Here is a 13,670-nt window from a genome sequence, read left to right as displayed (position 1 = left end):
CAACAACATGTGTTGATCTTCAAGAACACCTGAATCAAAGTTAATATGACACCTTTTTGTTGTTACCTTTAGATTTGAAAAGGAGCTCTGGTGGGACTGTGGTTAAAGCATTGGGCTGCTATCCAAAAGTTTGGTGGTTCAAACGTACTAGCTGCTCCACAGGAAAAAGATGAGGCAGTCTTTGTGTAAAGATGTATATAGCCTTAGAAACTCTGTGACAATTTTACTCTGTCGTGTAGAGTCACTATGAGTCAGAATTGACTTGATGGCAGTGGTTCCTATATTTGAGATCCGTCATCATGTTCATAGCATGGAATAATGAGAATGAAATAAAGGAGCAGAAGGCTAAAACTCTGACCCTGGGAAGGGATAGAATGCGTGGGATTCCACTGAAGAGTGAGGGGATCATATGGTTTAACTAAAGGCTGTGATCCTGGAAACCAAGAACATTCAATCAGGTGTGTCTAAATGTGTGACCCTCTCTTGCCCTCTGTTCATTTCCTCCTCACCTTGTTGCTGAATCGAGAGTAGCAGAACCTCATCTGGGGCATAGTGATGATTAATTTTTTAAAAGAACAAAATATTAATATGAAGGAAAAGTAATGGCAAGGGCCATCCCACACATATGAACTTACCATTTGTATTCTTATTTTAAGGAGCTCTGGGTGACCTAGTGTCTAAGGTACTTGATTGCTAAGCAGAAAGTTGGTGGTTCAAACCTACCAGCCACTCCATGGAAAGAAGTCGGGGCAATCTACTTCCGTAAAGATTTACCACCTTGGAAACCCAACGTGGGTTGCTATGACTCAGAATCTACTTGATAGCAGTGAGTTTGTTAGTTTGTTTGTTTATTCTTGTTTTATACATTACTTTCATTGAAAAAAAAAAAAAAAAAACGTTTTCCTTTTCCTTTTGGGATCTCCCATAGACTACATTTTCCAGGATCTCTTGCTGTTAGTACAGCCATGAAAATGAGTTCTACCATTGGAATGTGGATGGAAATGACATATGGCTTATAGTCCTGTCTGATAAAGCCTTCTCATGATCCTCAAGCTCCTTATGTATTTGCCTCAAAGAGGACTCCGGTGACCTAGAAGACAGCAGAACCATCAGATATAAGGGTCTGGTGTCTGAGTCACTGAAATAAGGACAACTCCCAACATCAGTTTGGACTATTGTGAGAACTTTAATTTGTTAAATCCATGGCATTTTGGAGTTCCTTACAGTAGCAGTTAATGAACACTGACTAATATAATCAGTTAAGATAAATCAAACTCTTTGGAAATTGAGTTAAGAGATAGAGAACTCACAGTTCTTAGAAATGTGTTAGAAATAACATATACAGATAAAATTATTAAATGTATTTCTGTATCCTCCTAATTTGCATTTAATTCTATTCAATGATTTGAGCCTCCACTACTGATAATTAGTTCTAAAGTGGAAGTATAAGAACACCTAGAGATGGTATGTGCTAGAAAAAGCAGACCCAAGGCCATTAGAGTGAGAGAGGCATGAGTCCCACTTACACATGCATCTCTTCCCAGATGTTTGGTCTTAGGCAACTTACCCTGAACTTTAAAAATCTCATTGCCCTGGAGTCGGATCCAACTCATAGCAACCCCTCCCTGGGTTTCTGAGGCAGTATCACTATGGAAGTAGATTGCCCCATCTTTCTTCCTTCCGAGGAGTGGCTGGTGGGTTTGAACCACCAGCTTTCTGGTTATCTTAAATAAATATTATCTGCCTTATAATGAAATTAAATGGTCAGTGTGATGTGCCTAAATAAAGCAGGCACTATCAGGATCCTTTCCTTTCCCTTTATTGTTAAATAGCCTAGGGTAACTTTGGGGACATTATCTTTTCTTGAAAATAAACTCACTAATTTCTTGTAACTGCTTTTCTATCCTGAGACAACATCCTATTTAAAATAGATGCCTCTTTCTATTAATCACTAGTGTACTTTTTATCCACCATTGAATAGATAGCAAATACAAAAAAAAAAAAGGAAAGGAAGAAAGAAAAAACTCCTTGTGTGGTACAAAGAGTTAATATGCTTGGCCGCTATACAAAATGTTGGAGGTTTGAGTCCACATAGAGGAGTATTGGAAGAAAGGCCTGCTTTAAAAAAAAAAAAAAAAAGAAGCCATTGAAAACTATATGGAACACAAGTTTCCTCTGACATGCATGGATTTGCCATGCGTTGAAATTTACTCAATGGCAACTAGTAGACTGTAGAATTACGTTTGTTGAACAAATAAAGGAAAGCAGGAGGTTAGGAAGGAAGGAAGGATGGGATTCTGATTTAATTAGTCCAGAGTTCATCCTAGACATTGGGATTTCTAAAGAATTCCCAGGTGACATTAATAAGCCAAAGTTGAGAGTCAGTTATCTTAAACTGTGCTACTTGACGTGTGGTCCATGGACCATCAGCGTCAGCACTGACTGGCAGCTTTGTTAGAAATACTGAATCTCAGGCCACGCTCAGACTCATATAGATCAGAACCTTCATTTTGAGAAAATCCTTAGGATTTTTATGAGCATTAAGTTTCAGAAACACTGTTCTAAAAGTTGAAGTATCACAAGTGTAAGACTGTTAGATTTTATAGAGAGTCAAACCCAATGAGTTGGAAATTGCAAGATTATTTCAGGTGAAAGTCCAATGCAAACTCATATAGAACAGCAAGTGGTGCTAAGATATTTGCTCATAGAAGCAATTATAAATTGTGTGTCTAGAGCATGCAAGGCCTTATACAGTATTTTCTATAGGTTTTGACTTAATTTTAGCATTCCACCAATTGTTTTCTCCAAATTACAGATGTGAAAACTAATTTACTGAAATTATGCAACTTGACCATAATTGTTGTTAAGTGTCGTTGAGTCAGCTATGACTCATAGTGACCCTATGTATAACAAAACGAAACACTGCCTGGTCCTGTGTCATTCTGATAATCCTTGCTATGCTTGAGCTCATCATTGCAGCCACTGAGGGTCTTCCCCTTCATCCCTGGCCCTCTGCTTTACCAAGTATGATATCCTTCTTCAGGGAAATGGTCCCTTAAGCCACATGACCAAAGTAGGTGAGAAGTCGGGCCATTCTCACTTCCAAGGAACATTCTGGCTGCACTTCTTCCAGGACAGATTTCTTCATTCTTCTGACAGTCCACAGTATTTTCAGTATTCTTTACCAACTCAGCAATTCAAAGGCATAAAACTCTTTTTCAGTCTTCCTTATTCATTGTCCAGTTTTCATATGTGTATGAGGAGATTGAAAACACTATGGCTTGGGAAAGGCACACCTTAGTCTTCAAAGTGACATCTTTGCTTCTTAATACTTTAAAGAGGTCTTTTGCAGTAGATATGCCTAGTGCAATATGACAATCTGATTTCCTGACTACTCTTTCCAGGGCTGTTGAGTGTGGATCCAAGGAAAATGAAATCCCTGACAACTTCATCTTTTTTCTTGTGTATCATGATGAGGTGTATTGGTGCTGTTCTAAGGATTTTCATTTTCTTTATGTTGAGGTGTAATCCATCCTGAATACTGCAGTCTTTGATCTTCATCAGTAAATTATTCAAGTCATCTTCACTTTCAGCACACAAGGTTATGTCATCTGTATACCACAGCTTGTTAATGGTTCTTCCTCCAATCCATAATTAGGCAATTAATAAATGGACTATCTCTCATTTGAACTTAGGTTAATTTAATTCAAAGGACCCAGGGTGGTGCAAACAGTCTGTGCTTGAATTCTAACCAAAAGTTTGGTGGTTAGAACCAGTGACAAACCAGAAGAGATGCTTGTGATTGGCTTCTGTAAAGATTACAGTCAAGAAAACAAAAGGAATACAGTTCCATTTTGTAACACATGTAGATATCAACCCAACTGCAATGGGTCTGTTTAATTCTATTTTTTTTTTTTTTTTTTTTAATTACTGTGTCATCATGCCATCCTTTCATCAGGGAACAATAAGTATCTCATGAAAAGGTAACCAGACAGATATTGGGGATGAAACTGAGAAAAATATCTGGTGAGCTAATGTAAAAGTTAGTTGAAAACGGTTGTTAATGAGACCCACAAGGGCATCCACATTTTCCCCCCGAAATCCGAGGTCTCAGGACTGTTTGCTAGTGAAAGACAGTTGGGGAAGCACATGAGATTTCAGTTGTCAGAGCCAGAACACTCAGCCAAGATAACAAAACATAGTCTTAATTCTCATCACAGTACCATTTCTCTTGAAAGAGAATAAGGGCAATTATGACACATAGCATTTAACAAGAAACTCAGATCAGAATAGTAAACTTTCATAAATTTCACATCAAAATTAATTTACCATAATAGATATACTTTACATACATAAAAATAATTGCATTATTTTAATCTGATTTAAGACATTGCCAAGAGAAGTCTTAAGAAACAAAGCAACAGATGTCAGCCTGACCAAACTGATAGATGTAAAAGCATCCAAAGGAAGCCTCTGGAATGATGGGTAGTGATTGTCAGGCTTATTTTGTCCGTAGGCACAGATTTAAATTTCTTCAAACAAATTCAAATGTAAACATTTTTTTATTTTTATTTTTACATTGCTTAAAAATTTAACAGCTGCAGCTGCCTCTAAAGTGGTAAATGAATGAGGTTTTTGGGCTGGAAGTATGTTTAAGCAAAAGCCTAAATATAACTGTGAAAATAAACTGATGTTCACATCATTCTCATAAAGTTATATTCACATAAGGTGAACAGATTACTATAGTAAGGAAAAATGAATTCTGATTTTATTTCACGGTTAGATGGCAATGCATACATTTTTGTTGAACCAATATTTATTATGCACCTACTCTGGTAATGTAGTGCCTAAGTCACTTGACTGCTAACCAGAAGGCTGGTGCAAACCCACCAGCCACTCCCTGGAAGGAAAGTTGGGCAATCTTCTTCCATAGGTGATGCCGCCTCAGAAACCCAAGGAGGGGTTGTTATGGGTTGCATCTGACTCCACAGCAATTGTTGCACTTGCATTGTTTACTATGTGCATTTGAGAAGGAGCTCTGTTGGTGCAGTGGGTAAGGCATTTGGCTATTACCAGAAGGTCAATGGTTCAAACCCACTAGCTGCTCTGTAATAGGAAGATGAGGCAATCTACTTCAGTAAGATTAACAACCTTGGAAACTCTATGGGGATCTCTCTGACTCAGAGCTGACTAGATGGCAGTGGGTTTGGTTTTGACTGTGACTTTGATGCACTGTTATTGTTGTTGTTATTTGCTGTCAAGTTGGACCCGAATCATGGCGACCCCTCCTTGGGTTTCCAAGGAAGTATCACTACGGAAGTAGATTTCCCAACCTTTCTTCCAAGGAGTGGCTGGTAGATTTGAAACGCCAGCCTTCTGGTTAGCAGTCAAGTGCCTTAGGCACTACTCTACCAGAGCTAGATACAAGTTATATTGAGCTAAGTAAGACTCAGTTCTTGATCTCAAACTTCACATAGTCTAATGAGACATTCAAGAAAATTAATCCTTTAAAAACAGTGAAATCAGAGACCTTAACATGCTGTTGTTAGGTGCTGTTGACTCATAAGACCCTATGTATAACAGAATGAAACACTACCTAGTCTGGCACCATCCTCATAATCCTTGTTATACCTGAGCCAATCTTTGCAGCCAATCTTTGCAGCCACTGTGACAATCCTTCTTGTTGAGGGCCTTCCCCAGTTTTGCTGACCCTCTACTTTACCTAGCATGATATCCTCCTCCAGGGAATAGCCCCTTCTGACACCATGACCAAAGTAGGTGAGACAAAGTCTGGCCATTATCACTTCCAAGGAACATTCCAGCTGCACTGCTTCCAGAACAGATTTGTTCATTCTCTGGCAGTCCATGGTACTTTCTGTATTCTTCTCCAACACCACAACTCAACAGCATCAACTTTTCTTCAGTCTTCCTAATTTATTGTACAACTTTCACAGCCATATGAGGCTACTGAAAATATCATGGCTTGGGTTAGGCACACGTTAGTCCTCAAAGAGATATCTTTGCTCTTCAGTACTTTAAAAAGGTCCTGTGCAGAAGACTTGCCCAGTGTAATACAATGTCTGATTTTTTTAATGCTGCTTCTATGGTTGCTGATTATGGATCCAAGTAATATGAAATCTTTGACAACTTCAATATTTTCTCCATTTATCATGATGTTGTTTATTGGTCCAGTTGTGGAGATTTTTGTTTCCTTTATGCTGAGATGTAATCCATATGGAAGGTTGTCATCTTTGATCTTCATCAGTAAGTGCTTCAAGTTATCTTCATTTTCAGTAAACAAGGTTGTGTCAACTGCATATGGCAGGTTGTTAATGAGTCTTCCTCCAATCCTGATGCCACATTCTTCTTCATATAATCATCTTCTCAGATGTAAATAATCCAAGAAGCTGGACTATATGAAGAAGAATGTGACATCAGAATTGGAGGAAGTCTCATTAACAACCTGCGATAACAGATGACACAACTTTGCTTGCTGAAAGTGAGGATGACTTTAAGCACTTACTGTTGAAGATTGAAGACTACAGTCTGCAGTATGGATTACACCTCAATATAAAGAAAACACAAATCCTCACAACTGAACCAATAAGCAGCATCACAATAAATGGAGAAAAGATAAAAGTTGTCAAAGACTTCATATTACTTGGTTCTACAACCAATGCCAATGGAAGACATATTGCACTGGGCAAATATGCTGCAAAAGAACTCTTTAAAGTGCTGAAGAGCAAAGATGTTTCCTTGAAGACTAAGGTGTGCCTAACCCAAGTCATGTATTTTCAATCATCACACATGAATATGAGAGCTGGACAATGAATAAGGAATATTGAAGAAGAGTTGATGTTTTGAAGTAGGGGTGTTGGAAAAGAATACTGAAAGTACCATGGACTGCTACAAGAACTAACAAATCTGTCCTGAAGTGCTGCCAGAATGCTCTGTGGAGGTGAGAATAGCCAGACTTCATCTCACCTACTTTGGTCATATTGTCAGAAGGGAGCATTCCCCTGGAGAAGGATATCATGCTTGGTAAAGTGGAGGGTCAATGGAAATGAGGAAGGCCCTCAATGAGATGGATTGGCACAGTGACTACAATGACAGGCTCAGGTACAGCAGAGATTATGAGGCTGGCACAGGAATGAGCAGTGTTTTGTTCTGTTGCACATAAGGTCACTGTGAGTCATAGACAACTCGACAGCACCTATAAACAACAACAGATTATTTGCTCAGCATAAAGTTTTAATAAGCACTGTGAAAGGATACAACCGTGATTCACTCCCTTCCTGATTTCAGACCACGGAGTATCTCCTCGTTCTGCTGGAAGGACAATCTCCTGATATATGTACAGGTTCCTCATGAATATAATTAAGTGTTCTGGAATTCACATTCTTCTCAATATTATCTATAATTTATATGATCCACACACTCAAATGTTTTTGAACAGTCAATAAAACACAAGCAAACATCTTTCTGGTATTCTTTGCTTTCAGCCAAGTTCTGTATGACATCAACAATTATAACTCTTGTCCCATGTCCTCTTCTGAATCCAGTTTGTATTTCTGGAAGTTTCCTGTCAATATATAGCTGCAACTGTTTTTGAAATATCTTCAGCAAAATTTTACTTGCATGTGATATTAATGATACTATTTGATAATTTCCACATTATATTTGATAACCTTTCCTTGAAATGGGCATAAATATGGATCTCTTTCAGTCAGTTGGCCAGGCAACTGTCATCAAAATTTCTTAGCATAGAGGAGTAAGTGCCTCCAGAGCCACATCTGTTTGTTGAAACATCTCAGTGGGTATTCTGTGAATTCTTAGAGCCTTATTTTTCACCAATTCCTTAAGTACAGCTTCAACTTCTTCCTTCAATATCATTGGTTCTTAATCAAACGTTTCAGGATATTCATCCTGAAATAGATGAACATCAACTAATTCTTTTTTGTACAGTGACTGTGTATTCCTTCCATATGCTTTTGATGCTTCATACATCATTCAATATTTTGTCTATAGAATACTTCAACTATGCAACTCAAGGCATTAATTTTTGTTTCAATGGTTTCAACTTGAGAAATGCTGTGCATGAACTTCCCTTTTTGGTTTTCAAATTCCAGTTCTCTGCACATTTAATTATAGTAATTGACTTTAGCTTCTTGACCTGCTCTTTGAAATATTTTGTTCAGTGCTTTTATCTTGTCATTTCTTCCATTTGCTTTAGTCACTCTCCAATGAAGAGCAAGTTTCAGAGTCTCTTCTGACATCCATTTTGGTCTTTTCTCTTAATGATGTTTTGCTTTCTTCACCTTCTTATGTTCTTGATGTCATCCTACAATTTGTCTGGTTTTTGGTCATTGGTGCTCAATGCATCAAATCTCTTCTTTAGATGGTCTCTAAATTCAGGTGGGATATAATCGAGGTCATATTTTTGCTCTCATGGACTTGTTTTAATTGTCTTCCACTTCAATATGAACTTGCATAGGAACAATTGATAATCTGTTCCACAGTCAACTCCTGGCCTTGTTTTGGCTGAAGGTATCGAGCTTCTCCATAGCTCCTTTGCACAAACGTAGTTGATCTGAGTCCTGTGTATTCCATTTGGTGATGCCCATGTGTATTTAAAAAATAAATAAATAACTGTAGCCACCACATATGTTGTTGAAAAAGAATATTTTTTTTTAGATGAATAAGTCATTGGTCTTGCAAAATTTTATCATAGGATCTCCAGCCTCATTTCTATCATCAAGGCCATATTTTCCAGCTATCAGTGATTCTTCTTTGTTTCAACTTATGCATTCTAATCACCAATAATAATCAATATAACTTGATTGCATGTGTGATCAATTTCAGACTGTAGAAGTCGATGATAAAAACTTCAGTTTCCTTGTCTTTGGCTTTAGTAGTTGGTGCATAAAACTGAATAATAGTATTAACTGGTCCTTTAAAGGGTATGGATATTATCCTATCACTGTTAGCACTATACTTCAGGATAGATCTTGAAACATTTTTTCCTGATGATGAATGTCACACCATTCCTCTTCAATTTATTATTCATGTCATAGTAGATCATATGATTCTCTGATTCAAAATCATCAAAACCAGTCCATTTTAGCTGACTAATGCCTAGGATATCAATCTCTAAGTGTTCTACTTCATTTTTGACAACTTGTAATTTTCTTACATTCATACTTTGTACATTCCATGTTCCAATTATTAATGGATGTTTCCAGCTGCTTCTTCCCATTTTGACTCATACTACATAAGCAAATGGAGGTCCCAAAGTTTTACTCCATCTGCACCATTAAGGTTGACTCTACTTTGATGATGCAGATCTTTCTCAGTTGCATTTTGAATGCCTTCAGACCCGAGGGGCTCATCTTCTGGCACTATATCCAATAATGTTTCAGGGCTATTCATAAAGTTTTCCAGTAATATATCAGACAGTTTTTCACTACTCTGCATAAGGTTTTCACTGGCCTGTTCTTTCAGAAGTGGATGGCCCCTTCTTTCTTCCAAGTCTGTCTCAGTCTGGAAACTCCACTGAAACCTGTCATCCATGGGAGAGCTTGCTGGTATTTGGAGCCTTATTTTTCACCAATTCCTTAAGTACAGCTTCAACTTCTTCCTCACAGCAACATGCAAGCCACCACAGTACCACAATCTGACAGATGAGTGGTGGAATCTCAAAATAAAGAAAACAAAATTCCTCACAATTGGACCAATAAACAACATCACAACAAATAGAGAAAATATCAAAGTTGTTAAAAATTTCATTTTACTTAGATCCACAGTCAACACCAGCAGTCAAGAGTATATTGTATATTGCACTAGGCAAATCTACTACAAATAACCTCTTCAAAGTGTTAGGTGCAAAGATGTTACATTGAAGACTAAGGTATGCCTGACTCAAGCCATGGCATTTTCAATTGCTTCATATGTGTGTGATATCTGGAAAATAAATGAAAAAGGAACACTGAAGAAGAATTAAAATATTTGAATTGTGGTGTTTGCAAAGATTATTGAATATTACATGAGCTGCCAGAAGAACAAACAAATCTGTCTTGGATCAAGTACAGCCAGGACGCTCATTAGAAGTGAAGATGGTGAGACTTTGCCTCTCATATTATAGACATGTTATCAGGAGGGGCCAGTTCCTAGAGAAGGACATCATGCTTGGTAAAATGGAAGGTCAGTGAAAAAGAGGAAGACCCTCAGTGAGATGGATTGACACAGTGGTTGAAACAAGGGGCTCAAGCCTAGCAGTGATTGTAAGGATGGAGCTGGACCAGGAAGTGTTGTATTCTGTTGTTCACAGGGTTGTTATGAATTAGAATCAACTTGTGGTTGTTGTTTGTTGTTATGTGCCGCCAAGTCGGACCAACTCATAGCTACCCGTCCTTGGGTTTCTGAGGATATCACTGTGGAAGTAGATTGCCCTATCTTCCTTCCAAGGAATGGCTGGTGGGTTTGAACTGCCAGCCTTCTGGTTAGCAGTCAAGTGCTTTGGGCACTATGCTACCAGAGCTCCTTAGAATCAACTAGACATTGCCTAACAACAACAACAACAACAACAAAGTTCATCATGCAAGTACAAAAGAGGGGCAACTTCTTTAGCCTGAAGAAATCAGCAAATACATCTAAAATGCTTGATTTAAACTGAGTCATAGAGAAATACCTGGCAAAGGAAAATGAACAGGGTACTCAGGTAGCAGGAGAAATAAGACTAGAATCACAAAAGCATGAAGCTGCAGAGTGGGCACTGGTAGTTGTATGTAATTCAATATGGGTGGAACATATATTTATGTTTGAACTTTATTCTAAAAACCTTGGAGAGCCACTAAAGCTTTTAAAGCAGGAGAAAGATAAGGCTATATTTGCATTTCAGATAAAGTTTACCCTTTCATTGATATGGAAAATGGATTAGAGGGAAATGAAAAAAATTAATCAGGAAGATAAAAAGGAGAGTGGTCCCTTCCAACTATTTTGGAAGTGAGAAAAAAAGAGGGTCTTATTTAAGACAGTAAAGATAAAAAGGATAAGATTTTCATGAGACAGAATTAACAGGATAGGAGAAGGGTGAATTAAAAGAGAAGTAAGAAGAAGATGATCATCATGACTTTAGGCTAAGACTTTTTGAGGATGACATTCCTGTACTATACCCACATAAAGATATCAAGCTACCATTGGGCTAGTGTGTCTGGAAATTGGGACAGAAATCAAGGGTAAAGATGTAGACTTGAGAGTCATCTTCTTAAAAATGTTGACTTCAAGCAAGAGAGCAGAAAGATCTACTTTCAGAATAAAAGAGAAGGATGAAGAACACAGTTCTTTGGTTCAGTTTTGTTGTTGTTGTTGTTGTTGTTAGGACTGAAAATCAAAAGGTATAAGTATAGCCAAGGAGGAAATTATTATGAATTTGTTGCTACCAGAGGAGAAGAATGTTTAATGATATTCAACATCTTTGAGAAGGCAAGTAATTTGATGAAAATAGTTCTCAGAGTTTGGGAAATAGGAAGTCACTGACAACTCTGATATTTAGGAAGGCCTCTGTGACCCGGGCATGCCCAGTGTGGGCAAAGTAGCCCAAACCTAGAAGCTCCAGGGCAGGAGCAGTGGCCTAGTGGAGGAGCCTAGTGGGCTGGTGGTGGATGACGTCCAGGCCAGGATGATAGCCTTGGTGGCTGCCACAGAGCTACAGGACCCTTCATTATAAGAGTTGGAGGTGCGTTTCCCTCCTTTGTGTAGTTCATAGTTTGGGTGGTGACAAGATAGCTGACAGTGTCAAAATCTTTCTCCAGGACCTTGCCAGGAGAATCAAGAACTACACTTTGGGTATCTGAACCATCTCAAAGCTGGATGGTCTAACAGAAAAAGAGGGAGAAACAGCATCAAAGAAGGGCAAATAGTGTGTGGCACAGAGGAGAATCTAGAGTGGAAACCACGTTTTATTAGTAGAATTTTCAAGTGCTGTGGTTGGAACGAACAGTATTCTGGTTGAGCCTCCTCAAGTTTTACTGAATGTTTATTCTTGTGCTTCAGTGAATAACAGCACAAATTATTGGTGATCCATCACTACATGGAGATGTTTGGCCGTGGCTAGAATTCTTCCTCACATCAATTTTCAGTGCTCTTTGGCTGCTCCCCCTGTTTGTGCTTAGCAAATTTGTCGATGCCATTTGGTTCCAAGATATAGCTAATCTGGCATTTGAGGTATCAGGAAAAAAGCCTCACCCATTCCCTAGTGTCAGCAAAATAATTGCTAATACGCTCTTCAACCTTTTGCTGCAGGCTCTTTTTCTTCTCCAGGGAATGTTTGTGAGTCTCTTCCCCATCCATCTTGTTGGTCAACTGGTTAGTGTCCTCCATATGTCCTTTCTGTATTCGCTATACTGTTTTGAATATTGTTGGTTCAATAAAGGAATTGAAATGCACCAGAGGTTGTCATACATAGAAAGGAATTGGCCTTATATCTTTGGATTAGGTTTGAAGGCATAAGGGGTAAAGCATTTGGCTGCTAACTAGAAGGCTGGCAGGTTCAAACCCACCAGCTGCTCCATGAGAGGAAGATGAGGCAATCTACCTCAGTAAAGATTTACAGCATTGGAAAACCAAATGAATAGGAGTCAGCTCAGTGGCAGTAGATTTTGTTTTGTTTTGGCTTTCCTCATAGCAATGCAATCCTCATACATCAGTGGCTGCCTCTTCTCCATCTTCTTTCCTTTATTCGTATTAGTGCCAATGAAGCAAAGACCCTTGGCAAAGCATACATTTTTCAGGTGCACCTCTTCTCCTTGGTGGTCTTGTTAAGCAACAGATTCTTCCTCAAGATGGTCTACCTGCAGTCTGCTTTGAGCAGCTCAACCTCTGCAGAGGCGTTCCCTTCACCATATCCATTTTCTGCCAAATTGAAGGTTGCTGCAGGCCACTGACTTCACCTGCCATCCACAGAGGATGAGTGGGATAGAAGGAGATGTGGCAGCTCTGTTCCCTCTTTACCTCCTCCCACCCAGACAAAGCAGGACTTACTCTGACAAAGGTACTATGCATATTCCCTTCTCTCTAAGGAATTGGAATTTTGTCTCTGGGAAATTTAGGCAGTCTTTCTGACACCAATACGTGAATTTTTAACACTGTGACTCTGAAAGGACCACAGGTTTTTCTATAGCTATTTTCTAGCATTTGCTAGACCTTGTGCCTAGACTAATTTGAATATTTTGTTTTTCTTCCTGTGCCATTTACCCTCCAACCTTCCTTTCCTGCCTTATACCCTTGGACGAACAGATTTTATAAATCTAGCTGTTGTGATTTTTGGATTTGTTATTTTGGCTATTTGTGTGTGTGTGTGTGTGTGTGTGTGTGTGTGAAGCACATACATTGGATGTGGCAGGTGAAGATGTATCTTTGTTGTTCCTGGTCACTCCCTTTATAGCCATCACTCTTGTCCTATATAACTCAGGTTAGGTTTCATTCTCTCTTGTACCACTGTGGAAAATCTGAAGAGATGCAACTGGAAGAAAGATTGGACAGCCAGATTTGTTGGGGTTTTAGGAGTGATTTTCTTACTTCTCCTTAAAGGAGAAAGGCTTTCTTCACTGGTACATAAAGGACCCCAATTATGGAGAGTTACCAGTTCTGGACAAGAGCCACTGCAACATAGA

At 38.7% G+C, this 13,670-nt stretch overlaps 1 pseudogene; it reads left to right on the top strand.

The window, feature by feature from the left end:
- The first annotated feature begins 299 nt into the window (after nt 1-299).
- On the top strand, nt 300-12,941 carry LOC103208063 (annotated as a pseudogene).
- The last annotated feature ends 729 nt before the right edge of the window (nt 12,942-13,670 follow it).

Source organism: Orycteropus afer, unplaced genomic scaffold (assembly GCF_000298275.1).
Source record: "Orycteropus afer afer isolate SDZICR_OR568_19922 unplaced genomic scaffold, OryAfe1.0 scaffold00408, whole genome shotgun sequence".
Taxonomy (NCBI): Eukaryota; Metazoa; Chordata; class Mammalia; order Tubulidentata; family Orycteropodidae; genus Orycteropus; species Orycteropus afer.
The sequence above is the reverse complement of the archived record's forward strand: the minus strand, read 5'-3'. Positions and strand labels throughout refer to the sequence as shown.